This window comes from Phacochoerus africanus, chromosome 9 (assembly GCF_016906955.1).
Source record: "Phacochoerus africanus isolate WHEZ1 chromosome 9, ROS_Pafr_v1, whole genome shotgun sequence".
NCBI classification, from domain to species: domain Eukaryota; kingdom Metazoa; phylum Chordata; class Mammalia; order Artiodactyla; family Suidae; genus Phacochoerus; species Phacochoerus africanus.
The window spans coordinates 27,319,094-27,332,575 of NC_062552.1; the positions used below are offsets into that span (position 1 = coordinate 27,319,094).

General features: G+C 43.1%; 1 protein-coding gene across 1 annotated transcript in view; it reads right to left on the minus strand.

Annotated features, from left to right (window-relative positions):
- Positions 1–7,547, minus strand: part of FAM83B (family with sequence similarity 83 member B) — an 81,864-nt gene extending 74,317 nt beyond the window's left edge. The window contains exon 1 of the mRNA XM_047796670.1: positions 7,469–7,547. The gene's annotated coding sequence lies outside the window, so the exon portion shown is untranslated. The remainder of the gene's footprint in view (positions 1–7,468) is intronic.
- Positions 7,548–13,482: the final 5,935 nt, after the last annotated feature.

Sequence of the window (13,482 nt, forward strand, 5' to 3'; positions counted from 1 at the left end):
TCTCGTTTACGTGTCCCTGCCATAGTGTGTAGTCATATCCACCTTCAATAAGGTCTATTGTCTTACAGTGCTCTTATGTAGGGATCCTGGTTCCATTCTACCCTCCCTGTGTAATCACAAAGGAGAAGCAACCAGGGACCCATCTCTATCGAGCCATCCATCCATCCCCTCACCTGTGTCCCTTGCCTCTCCCCCCACTTCACAAGACCCACCCACAATTCCCTGATTCCAACAGAAAGTGGGATTCAGGTTCTTTCAACCTTGTTTTCTGAACCTTAGGATAATTTAAAGCAAAACCTTGATATATTTAGACAGGGGCATCACAAGCAACCAGGGACACCTGGAGAGAAATGTTAAACATATGTCGTATGCATTCCTGTCCCACCTTTTGAGTCTATTTAAGGAAATAAAAAGTCAATCATGGTCCATGGTGACATTTACAGAGAGACAGGTGCTGTAGGAAAACATTAAGTATGTGCTCAATGTGAACTATAAAAGTGGTTTTTCAAATACACTAACAAAAAACAGTGTCTCTAGGAAAAAGTAAAAACTTGCAAAAAATGTATTTGTGTGGGTATGTTGGGAACAGCTATCAAATGCCAAGGTGTTAGTAGTTTATTTAGAGGCCAAATAAAAGCAGTCTTGGACTGTTAAAAAGTAGAGGTTTGCAAATAGTAATGAGGTTGTGGAAATCGTGCAAGTGAATATAAGTGTATTTAATTAAACCGCCAAAAAGTATAAATGGTAAACATACATCTAGCTTGGAAAAAAAACATTGGTTTCAACTTCCGTAAAGAGTCATACAAAAAGATCAGGACATCTGAAATAACCTGTGTCTAACAGCCCTTTAATTTGTCCTTTCCCTGGGAAGTCACTTTTACTCAAGGCTGCTCAGATGGCTATATCACAATTGAAATAAGGGATCCTCTTTTATTTTCTCCTAGAAATCCAACCCCCACCCCCGAAAAATGTAACTGGAAAGCTAGCCCATGCTAGTTCATACATTCGTATTGTTTTCTCAATAAGCTGCTTACAGAACACTTGCACAGGTGGAAATGAGTCAGTGAGGTATAAATAAGGATGCACATTTTTAAATGTGTAAAATGCTGCTGGATTTGTATAACGGACGCTTCTGGATTACACAGAACAGCAACCTGAGCTCCCTGTGATCTCTCCTCATTACTGTGCTTTAATTTCTGACCTTGGTTCTACCTGGGAGGCTGTAATGACAAAGCTGTAAGGCTCTGCTCACAGTTTCTTAAACCAGACCTGAACAGGCAGCTCTCTGTTTCATGTTCATTTGTCCTTAAAGCCCCTGTCAGTGTCACAGTGAAGAAGGGGATGGCATGACCACGGGGTATCATGACCACCATTGGTGACTTTCTCTTCTGCACGATTTAGTTGTGTGTGTGTATACAAGTGCAGGTGTGTAAATCTTGCTCCTTCCTCTCCTCGACTGCCCAGAGTTCTAAAGGATTTCAAAGCCGGGGCTCCTCTCTTAGTCTTGCAACTTAGCTTTTCCCCAAAACATGTGGCTGGTATTTAGCAATTCCTGCAACAGTGTACATTGGGAAGTGGAAAGATCTGGGCACTCTTTCCCAAAAGATATCACAAAGCTATCTTCTCTTCCCTCAGTTGGAATCATCCTCTAAACAAATCAAGAAAGTCATTCACATGAAACGTATACCAAATAAACAACTCTTTGGGTTCTCCCCCAATTAATGGTATCACTCTGTTGTGATAAGAAAAGTAAAGATAGCAATTTGCTTCTTTATCTCAAAAAATTAACCATTTTATCAAGTCACCTATTCCATGCTGCACACACCTACTTAGGATGGACAAGGGGAATTGCATTTGGGGTCCAATGGTCTTGAAGATATTTCTTGCTCTTTTCTTTTTAGGTTTCTTGTCCTATCTCTTCAGGTATCAGAAATGGGAGCAAATCTACTCTATAAACAAAACACAGGATCTAAAATAGTTTGAAGACACTATCTTAGTAAGAGGGCTCTGAATCAAGGCTTCAAGAATGTATCAGATCTGACTGACTTCTCAGAGAATACCTTTAGCTATGAGCTAATAGCTAAAGAATTAGGATAAGAATTCCTATACTAAAGAAATTTTATACTATAAGAATTTCTTATACTAAAGAAATAGTATAAGAATTGGCCTAATATTGCACAAACAAATGCTTTTGTAATAAAGCACTTTTCATATTACTTTCAATGTATAGAGGTTGATGGCTTTGCCTGACCTAAAAGACACAGAAATTGTAGACACAGCCTGTAATTTTAATTGTCCTTAGTGTCGTGTTTCTAGTTAGGTTTTTTTTAAAGAAAAGATTCAATTATATGTGCAAGTGGGCTCCTACTTAAGTTCTTTTGACTTTCGAACTTCTCTGCATTCGACACTTATACTTAAATAACTTTTCTGTGATAACTCCAATCTCTAATCCATTAATTAACAAATATTTCACCTTACTGCCCAGGAAGGCTGTCAGCATGTCAATATGTGGTTTTAATAATACCATTATCCTCTTTTTACTGTCTTATTTGCTCTCTTATTTGAATATTTTATTCCACCTTGAAATCAGTGTATAAGTTTTTGAAAAATAGATAAGTCTCCATGATAGTGATGAAATGCTTACCTAATAAATGGGATATAACTGAGGCAAAGATAGAACTTATTGGACATGCCAAATGGGACAAATCTTTAGTTTTAACCAAATGATCCATTGGGAAAAAAAAGCGTTGGTGGTATAGTGGTGAGCATAGCTGCCTTCCACTGGGAAAAAAAAGAATATTTTTTTAAATGCATAAACAGTTAGAAATGCATTGTTAAATGTTGTATTTAACATTAAAGTGTAACTAGCAATTTTATTTGTAATATTTACAATGTATTTTGGTTATTACATATTATATATGTTATATAAGATATCACTATTATAGAATTTCCCTTGGAATACATGTTATTCATAGAACTTGATTTTACAGATATTTAGACCATATAATATGCTAGAGTAGAGACCTGTACTGATGAAGAGTAATGACAGAAATGAAGAAACATAAATAAATATTAAGAGATGAAGAGATAGAGAAAGAGGCAAACAAATAGAAGCAGGAAATGGGAAGGTAGGACAGAGAAAAGAAAGGTAAGGTAGAAAAACAAGATAAGAAAAAGGATGAGAGGGAGGAGCAAAGAAAGACAAGACTAGAGTTCCCATCGTGGCTCAGTGGAAATGAATCTGACTAGCACCCATGTGGACACAGGTTCGATCCCTGGCCTTGCTCAGTGGGTTAAGGATCCGTTGTTGCCACGAGCTGTGGTGTAGCTCACAGATGCTGCTCCGATCTGGTGTGGCTGTGGCTGTGGTGTAGGCTGGCAGCTGCAGCTCCGATTAGACCCCTAGCCTGGGAACCTCCATATACAGCAAGTGTGGCCCTAAAAAAAAAAAAAAAAAAAGAAAGGGAAGAGAAGGAACAAGAAGGGACAAAGAGAGGCCAAAAAGGCTATGACTGGATGAAAAGGTTAAAGGTACAGTAAGAGACTCAAAGTAAAGGAAGGATGGAGAAGGAAGAAACAAAATCATCACAAGGGAACCCTGTCAACAGTTCCCTACACTAAAAGCAACGTAGCTTTATTTCACTTTTCTCAAATAATTCAGAAGCTACATTTATTTGCGAAACATACATTTTAAAAAAAACATCAGGAAACAGCTGTTGAATGAGTCAGATGAGACTTCGTATTTGGAGCAAAGCAAAGTGCTGTTTAGAAGTAAAGCCATCACTGCCTCGCATGTGTATAAATGACAGCCCAGAGAGACACCCCATGGTGAGCAATTCTATTAGAGCCATTGAGGTGGAAGATACCACTTTTTAGTGCTTTGAAAACTGCCTTTTCCTCCCCAAGTGAATAATGCTTATACAATCTGAGAAGCAATGTGATAATACATAGAGAACTAAAAACCTTTGAAATGAAAATAGGACCACAGAAGTGGAAATAACAAGATGCCAGTAATACTTCGGGGAGACCTTAGTTAGTTATTTTATGGTACCCTCCATAAGAAGTGATCACAGAGAATTTCAGAGCAGAATGGGACACACTAGTGATCATGTACCCAAACCCTTCAAAGCACCGGTGATAAACCTGAGAGGCCAAGAGAACTGAAATACTCTGCCCCCCACCACTGCTGACTCCAGCTGGCTAATGCTCAATGTCACAAATGATTAATGAACATGTACAGTACCTGCTGGGATCTTCAGAGAGTGTGAAGGAAATACTAAGCAAAGGGACCTGATCCATTAATAACTGTTTGTACTTATAATTCTTATTAGGTCCCTAGCCATGAGCTTCCTGAGACCCAAGGACAGTATCTTGTTAGCCTCATATTCCCACAGCAGAAAACATTGCTCAGTGGATAACACTCAATGTGTGTGCGTGTGTGTGTGTGTGTGTGTGTTTAATGAATGGATAGGGCACAAGAGCACAAGGTCATGACCTTTATGCACCCACGACTGCATAGTTTTTTGGATAAATCTTTAAAATAGGCCATTTCCAGTAACACAGTGGTTACACTGGACGGTCTGCCCCTGTAAAGGGGCTAATTATCACTACCTTACCTTTCCCAAGAATGAGTAAAGTCTACAAATTATTTGACACATAGTTCAAAAGTGAAATGGCATGTACCTCTATGGGACATCTGGCCTTACTCCGAAGGACGGAGGGAACATAAAATACAAACCGGGTAGTAATTAGACGTCCCAGAGGAAAAGGTTGCTCCTACCAGCCGTGATCACGTGAAGCGCCCAACGGGTACATATTGCTTATATTTGCATCATCTCTCCAACCCAGGCTCAGCTTCCTCACAGCATCACAGCTGCTGAAAACGTCTTTTACCTCCATGACCCTCTGTCCCTCCTACATACACTGGCCTCCTGACCCCTTTAAAAAACCCTCCTTCCCAACCCTGGAGCCAGCTTGGTCCTATTCAAGTTCATCTCCACACATATCCTTTCTTCTGGAACCCACCGGCCCCCATCTCCTACGTCAGCAGCCTACTGTACTCATCTCCCATGATGGGCAATGCCAGTCCCTGTGGGAGACAGACTACCTACCTGGTGGACTGGGATAGGTACCTTAAAACAGTGCCCGAATCCCACTGGCCCACCTTGGTAGGCAGGGATAGTCATCTGAAGGTTCCAGCACATTTGCTCAGAGAAATGTTGGTGGATTTAATTCTTGATGGATCTTAGGTGATATTTGTAATAAAATTTAACCCACTGTATCTATAAAATCCCTCAATTAGAATTTTTTGCATGGTGGGGGGGGTACATTCTAATTTTCAAATGATAAATTCATCAACAAATTTCTAAAACACATCCTACTTCCAAATTGGAAATAATTAAGTGCACAAAAGTACATTTTAAACATTGTGTTTGACAGACTCTGGGAAATTGTGAAACATCCCTCAAACCCTCATACGCTCATATTCTGCAAGTTACAGAGGGAGAGGCATGCAAACTTATCAAACTAGCTAAACAAGGACAATGTGTAATTTTACAAAGAATTAGTTAAATTAAGCTAAGTGGGGCCTTTTCAAAAGGTCTCCTTCAACCAGATTTACATTACAGAAGAGGCCTGATTTACTGGAATCACATTTGCACCACGAGATTCTCCAAACTTGAAGGACTCTGTTACATCGTGGAAAGTCACAGCCCTATAATGGGAAGCAGGCAGGTGAGTTGCTGCAGGGTGAGTAAGTCGTGGTCAAGAACACCTCCACCACAAACTGTAAGGGGCATGGTAGCAGGAAGGGATATAGCAGATGGAATAATAAATTAATTAACCCTCCCCAAAGAGTTTAGTCAGTTAAAGTAATAGTCTCCAGAGAGCAATCACACAAGACATCACTGAGTCAGCACCAGAGGTGTGGTCCGTCCCCATCTACTCAATCCCTTTCAGCAATTGTTCAATTGGTGATGCTTCCCACAATACACTGTGAGCATCTGGGGTCTAGAATGTGCCAGCTTTAAAGGCCGGATCCACCCAGCCCCCAGGCAGGCTCTGCCGGGTGCAGCCAGCACCCTTCCTAGGTGTGTACACCACGTAAACCCAAAGCCAGGGGTGGAATTAGGACTGGAAGGCGTGGGAACAGCTATCATTCTGGGAACTGCAGGGAGACAGGGAGAAATCAAACAAAACTAAGACCTGCCCCACCCCCACCCCTTCCGGTTTCACACTACTCTGATTCTTTAGTTACTATGGAAAACCCAAAAGACCAGCTTTCTCTTCTAAGTGGCTTGCATCACTGTCTGCTTTCCCATATCTTGTCAGGTCTGATTCATCCTCAGTCATGGCTTTCCCTGGGGCCTTTGCATGTGTCAGGGATGAGAAAGGGAAAGAGGGGAGGTGCCTGCCGGGAACCAGGGCAGGTCTATCAAGTGGGAATCTGGAAAAGAGCGGCTGGACATCAGAGTCTAGCCTTGACTGCCTGCCACCAGCACAGCTCTTTCTTAGTGTTCTGGCCTCCTTAGCGCTTATCTCTACTTCTGGGTCAGAGACAGTGTAATTTACAAGCACAGCCCTCCACGCACGGTCCCCATGCAGTCCTGTGTCCCCAGACCTCAGTCTCCTCCTCCCGATAAAGCAGCATTGTCTCCTCACATACCCATGATTCCTACAACTAACATACACACATTCTGCCCCCCCTCCCCCTATAAAGGTGATGATTCTCCCAACACGACACAAAGAACAGACCTAAAATCTCCATGTGACTTTCCAGAAGCAATCTCCTCTCCTTTTAAGGCCACCACCACCCGGAGCAGTGATTCTCAAAATCTGATAGGAACGAGAATGACCTGACCAGCTAATCAAGGTCACAGGCTCAGGGACACTAATGTTTGAAAAGCACATTCCCGGACTAAATCTGGGAGAAGCGGGATCGGACACATAGTGTGTCGAGGTAAACTTTTATTTTCCTTTTTGAGTTCTGTTCCCCAGTTGGAATCTAAAGCGCATCCACGCCCTCTGCAGCCGCGACTCCCGCCCTTTTCCCGAGCTTTCCCCCCCCGCCCCCCGCCAAGTCCCCCCATTCCCAGAGCTGAGGAGCCGCACTTTCTAAAAGCCGCGACCCTCCCTGCCGCCGACCCCAGAGCAAAGAGGCAACTGATCCAAAGTCCACCACGGGCGGCTGGCTCCGGTCGCTTGGGCACCTGAACGCAGCCAGCCTGAGGCTGAACTTTCCAAACTTCCCGTCTTACTCTCCCCCCCTACCGCCACGCTAATGAGAGAAAAGTGCATAAAACGGAGGGACCCAACTTCGCGACTCTCCGATCCTGCGCGCGCACGCCCCAGGGTTAGTTCGCGCCCCCAGCTTCGCAGCCCGCCCCGGGGGGCCGCGGTCCCGGCCACGGCCACCCTCCGCTTGCCCTCCGCGCGCGAGGGAGGCGAGGGGAGCTGGGACCCCACTTACCGCTGGGAGGGCCCGGGAGCCGCGCGCAGCCGCGCCCGCGCCAAAGGTTCGCCTGCCAGGAAGCGGAGGGCGCGGGAGGTGGGGAGTCACCTGCGCGTCAGACGGCGGAGGGTAGCTCGGTCCCGCCCGGGCCGCGCCTCCCGGGCCCCAGGTGCCGAGCCTGCGAGGGCGGGGTGGGACGGGCCGCAACAGGTCTCGAGTCCTGTCGCACCAAAGCCCGCGCAGCCGGCCAGCGCCCCGGAACCTGTCTGAACTCAGAAACCCAAGCTCCTGCCAGCAAAGTAAAAAGACTTTCTTTCCTGTCCGCCCTCCGGGCTCCCCCGCAACGGCAAGTCCTGACTTCCCGGCCCGGCGAGCAGAACCCGGAGGACCGCGGCGCTCACCTGGGCAGAAAGTGGGTTCGGCGGAATGGCATCCAGCTCCCATCCCCCGCGCGTCTGGAATGCAGCAGGGGTTGGCGGGGGGCGGCGGGGTGAGAGCCAGGGAGATACCACCCCCAGGGAGCGGGCGGACTCAGCCCCCGGGAGATAATTACCACCCGCCGCCAGCGATGCCGACCCTACCCCACCGCCCGAGTGTGCCCAGGTTTGGAAGAGAGGAGGAGGTGGAAAGGTGGAAGAAAAAAGTGCCTGTGAATTCATCTTTTTATACGAAAGAAGAATTCTAAATATCATCAAAGATATGGGACCGATTTAGGAGTGTCCTGGTTACTGACTTGAGATGAAAAGGTGCTGCTTAAAATGGAAATACATGCTGGAAAAGCAGGCCACTCGAAGTAGGGTGCTATAGACCATTGTTATGGAAATGAGACATTATCGTTTGGTTTTAATATAAAGTAATGAGAGCAATTAACAAAATTCGTTCTATATTTCCTTATCTACATCTCAGTAAGTCTGTTTCAGGTGTTCTAATAATTGTATAATCACCTCGTCTTCAAGACATAGCCATTTGAAGTAAATGTTTAAAATGCAGCCTAGTATGAGGAGAATGGCACTTAGGGTAATAATGGGCATATTTTAAACTTCCGGCTTGATACGTAAAGTATCATAACCTGGAAATGCTTTTTAAAATGAATTCTGTCTATTTTGCTCTGAATAAAACACGGGGAAAATGCTGAACTGCTGCTATTTGAGTTAGATCCTGACCTATGGGTAGACTTCTGAGAATGAAATTTGCATGTTCTAGGTGCTAAAACAGGGCAAAGGCCAGGTAGGAAGTAAAAGTAAGTTCCAGCATGGCACAAAACTAAGCTTCCAGATTGTGGTATCTGTGAACTGTAGTTTCTTTTCTTCAACAACATGTGGAGAATTGTTTGGTTTAATAGATTTAACTTTTTTTTCCCTCTTCTGTTTCTGCTAATTTCCTTGTCTCACCTTTTAATATTTTTGCAACTCTGGACTTCATTTTTGGCATGCAGTCCTCTGACTCACTCAATTCATGTTCACTCTGTGGATCTTAATTTGATGGAGTTCAAAAATAATGCTGGATTAAAAGAGAACTATGTATGAACATTTTTGAAACTGCTTGTAAATATACACTTATCCTAGTTGAAAAACAAAACAAAACAAAACAAGAATATTTAGACTAAACAAATTAAAAGGGGCCTGTGGGAAGCTGAATTTTATTAAGACACGTAGGAGTTCCCTGGTGGCTTAGTGGGTTAAGGATCAGGGGTTGTCCCTGCTGTGGCTCTGGTTCCTGCTGTAGCAGGTGTTGGATCCCTGGCCCAGGAATTTCTGTGTACCGAGTGCATAGGCCCCCCAAAAAAGAAAAAAAAGAAAAAAAAAGTTATGCATTCAATCAAAAAACAAGTGAAATTACACAAAAGGAAATCCAACATGTTAATTATTCAAAGCAAATAAAAGAGTGGAAAATATAAGTAGAGAGGAAGAATATATTAAAGGTGCTATGCTAAGTGCTTTCCATCCTTAGTGGGATGAGAGCGTGAATAAAATTGACCTGACATCTTAAGGAGCCGACAAGTTAGGTGAGAAGCGAGGACACATTCGCCAAAAAGGCAGCTACTAGTACAAGCCAGTGTGAGGAACTTTAAGTGGAAAGGCTCTATGTGCTTTACTAGGTAAGGGGAGGACATGATGAACTGCTTAGATCTCTGGAGAAAGCTGACAGAACTTCACAGAACTCTCGGAATCTGAATTGGATCCTGACCGATTAGCAGACTTGGCAGGAGATGGAAGCTCATATATAACTTGATGGTGTCATTGCAAAGGAAAGGCTGGTGAGAAAGCAAAAGCAAGTTCTGGGAGGGTACACAGCAGTGGCCACATGTGGCCGTGGGCATGGCAGGGCTGCATTGGAAGGTAAGCTTAGAAATAAAGTTTAGAGGTATTTCCTCACCTACGGAATGAGGTCATTGTTATTTACTGCCTAGGATTGTTGTGAGAATTATGAATTGGAAACAGTAAAACCCTTGTCAGAGCACAGATATGGGGTAAGACTACTAAGTGGCCACTATTATGTCACTGTGAAGAGCCCTGATTGCAAAGCTGAAAAGCACAGACTTGTGTCTACTGATGGTGGAATCATGACCAGTCTAACAGTTGGTGCCCTTTGATATAAATTCTAGAGTCTGGAGGAGCAGCTAGGGCCAGCTGTGGTGTTAAAATGGTAACAAGGGTGGGAGCAATGAAAACGGAAAGGGGACCAGTTTGGCAGCCACCGGGACTGCAGGTCAGCATTGTTTAGGGTCAGATTAGATGCGGAAGGTAGAGGGAATGACATAAGAAGTAACTGGAGTTTCAAGTCACTAAAAGTTATCAGTGGAGGGAAGGAAGGAAATAAAATTGCCATGTATGTGAAAAGGAGGAAGAGGCAGGGACAAGGTCACGTGAAATTTATTTTGGGGATGTTGGGGGTCTCTGTAAGTGGACAGGCAACTCAGAGAAAGATTGGGGAAAGAAAACTGCACAGGAAAGAGTAGGGATAAGGGGCAAGGTCCAGACAGTGTGGGCAACGAAACTCAGCCTTCCCATATGAAAACTGCGCCCCGTAAATTCTCAACTTAGGATTTTTTTTTAACATACAGCGGAGGTCCAAAACAGGAACTAAAAGAATTTTACAATTACTACCTAAAAAGGTAACTTAAAAAAAGGCGTGAGAAGTATGCACTCTTGATTAAGAGGCTCCCAAACAGCCAGTCAATCATCATTACTTCTCTACTCCATTCTATAAAATTTAGGCTGAAGTCCAAGGATAAAATAGTGGAAATGTTGCTGAGTTTCATTCAACAGATCTTGACTTATACCCCATATTGAGTTGAGTGCACAAGGAGATTTAAAAGCAGCATTAGGGAGTTCCCGTCGTGGCGCAGTGGTTAACGAATCCGACTAGGAACCATGAGGTTGCGGGTTCGATCCCTGCCCTTGCTCAGTGGGTTAACGATCCGGGGGTTAACGATCCGGCGTTGCCGTGAGCTGTGGTGTAGGTCGCAGACTCGGCTCGGATCCCGAGTTGCTGTGGCTCTGGCGTAGGCTGGTGGCTACAGCTCCGATTAGACCCCTAGCCTGGGAACCTCCATATGCCACGGGAGTGGCCCAAGAAATGGCAAAAAAAAAAGACAAAAAAATAAAAAATAAAAGCAGCATTAGGCTTTGGTTTGGGGGTTTCTTTTTTTTTCTTTTTTTTGTCTTCAGAATACTTAAATAATTTAATTGAGAAGACAAACTACATATGACAGAAAATAACACATGTAATATACAGATGCACAAGATATGCACAAAAATAAAATATACAGACATCATAGAAGAGAAAAAGCAACTAAAGTTTATTGGAAAAGGAAAAGATTATATTCTTGGTGACTTTTTTCTGTTTTATTTTGCTTTTAACAAACATGTGTTCCTTCAGAATTTCTTAGAAAAATAAGCTATTTCAATGGGTTACCAGGTCTCCGTCATTTTTTGTAGACCAAAGGAGCACTAAGCGTCTGGTCCCTTCAAGAGCTTCAAAATAGGCTTTTTAATGCACTTCAAGGCAATGGCTTCCAGGCAGATAAGGCCCCTGATACAGAAAGAATGTCACATCTAACAATAAAAAACAAGTTGTGCTTATCAATAACAGTTTTTTCCAAGTATTTCAGAGAAAGTTAAGAAGCGGAACTTACTGCTGGATGAATCCTCACATTAGTTTAATTGTCTTATGATATTTCATCCATGACTATTGTGGAAATTATTGAAACGGACTTCATAATCCATTTATCTACCTGCCACATTTAAAGTGTCGCATAAAGTATTATGTCAGTGGCATTAATTCAACACATTTATTGAGAGTTTTCTGTAGGAAAGATATCATGTCAGGCATTGGTTAGGGCAGAGGGCAGAAAGTGAATAAAGCATGGTCGATATGCCTAGGAGTTATCCGTGTTTATCTGAATCTTTGACTCCCGTGTCTCTGTGTGTGTGTGTGTGCGCATGTGTGTTCATACGTATGGAAAGATGGGACAGCTTAAATTCTGTTTAAAGTCCAAAAAGATGGTGCAAATCTTTGTGAAAAGAGGTGTGGAAACAAATGTAATTAAATATAATTAGGGGAGTTCCCGTCGTGGCGCAGTGGTTAACGAATCCGACTAGGAACCATGAGGTTGCGGGTTCGGTCCCTGCCCTTGCTCAGTGGGTTAATGACCCGGCGTTGCCGTGAGCTGTGGTGAAGGTTGCAGACGCGGCTCGGATCCCGAGTTGCTGTGGCTCTGGCGTAGGCCGGTGGCTACAGCTCCGATTCAACCCCTAGCCTGGGAACCTCCATATGCCGTGGGAGCGGCCCAAGAAATAGCAACAACAACAACAACAAAAGACAAAAAAAAAAAAAATTAGGTACATATGTAGAATAATTGTTTTTCAGGGTTTTTTTTTTTTTACCACTAAATTCCTTCAGAAGAATGGAAAAGACATTATTATACTTTCTGCCTCCTCTATTCTTCAAAATAATGGTGTGTCACTGTGTAATTGTTTGTTTAATCTAAAAGTATCTATAGGAGTTTCCACCCTGGGGTGACTAGCATCCATGAGAACACAGGTTCGATCCGTAGTCTTGCTCAGTGGGTTAAGGATCTGGTGTTGCCATGAGCTGTGGTGTAGGTTGCAGATGCAGCTTGGATCCCACATTGGTGTGGCTGTGGTGTAGGCTGGCAGTCGCAGCTCCCATTCGACCCCTCACCCAGCCTAGGAACTTCCATATGCCATGGGTATGGCCCTAAAAAGAAAAAAAAAAAAGTATCTATAAAAGTTTAGACAACTGTAACAAATTATTCTGGGAAATGAGATAAAGAGAAATCAAATGGTAATAAAACATAGAAAGCCGTCATTTTTAGCTATACTCATTATATCCTACCATCTCATGACAGCATCTTCCACTTGGGCAGATCAAACACATGAAAATATTAGGTTACTTACATTTTCCACAACACATACAAATAACTTAAAAAATTGTGCTAGTATTTACGGGTAAAGTGCATGATCATGTAATGAGGTGGAGGGACAGGACATGCAGTGATGTTGTTAGAACATATTTGACATAATGTCCTGATTGTTATAGTTACAAATTTTCAAAATTGCCATTAGTGTGTTGTTACCAGCATTTGCTAAGAGATGAAAATTGTCCAGTTTAAATATCTTTTCACATGCTTCACTCAACTCCTGAAAAGTCATTAGCTATTTATCATAGTGATGGATGATGATGAATACCCATTTTCATGCCAATACATACGTATCTATAGACATACATAAGTGTATATGTAAATCTATACCGTTTCCAGTGGCAATATGTAACAGCCATTATCACCAATGTTATTAACATAACCATGGACATCTCTGGCTATCCTATGTTATATAAATGATTTAGCGATACATCACTATCAATCATTCCAGGTGTTCTCAGAGTCACTCATTAGCTGGACCGGGTTTCACAGAGGTCAGCTGAGGTAGAACTTGAACTTTTGCAATTAAAACAATGAAAGACTGAAAGAGAGAGAGAGAATGGCAAAGAGAGAAAGACAGAAGCAG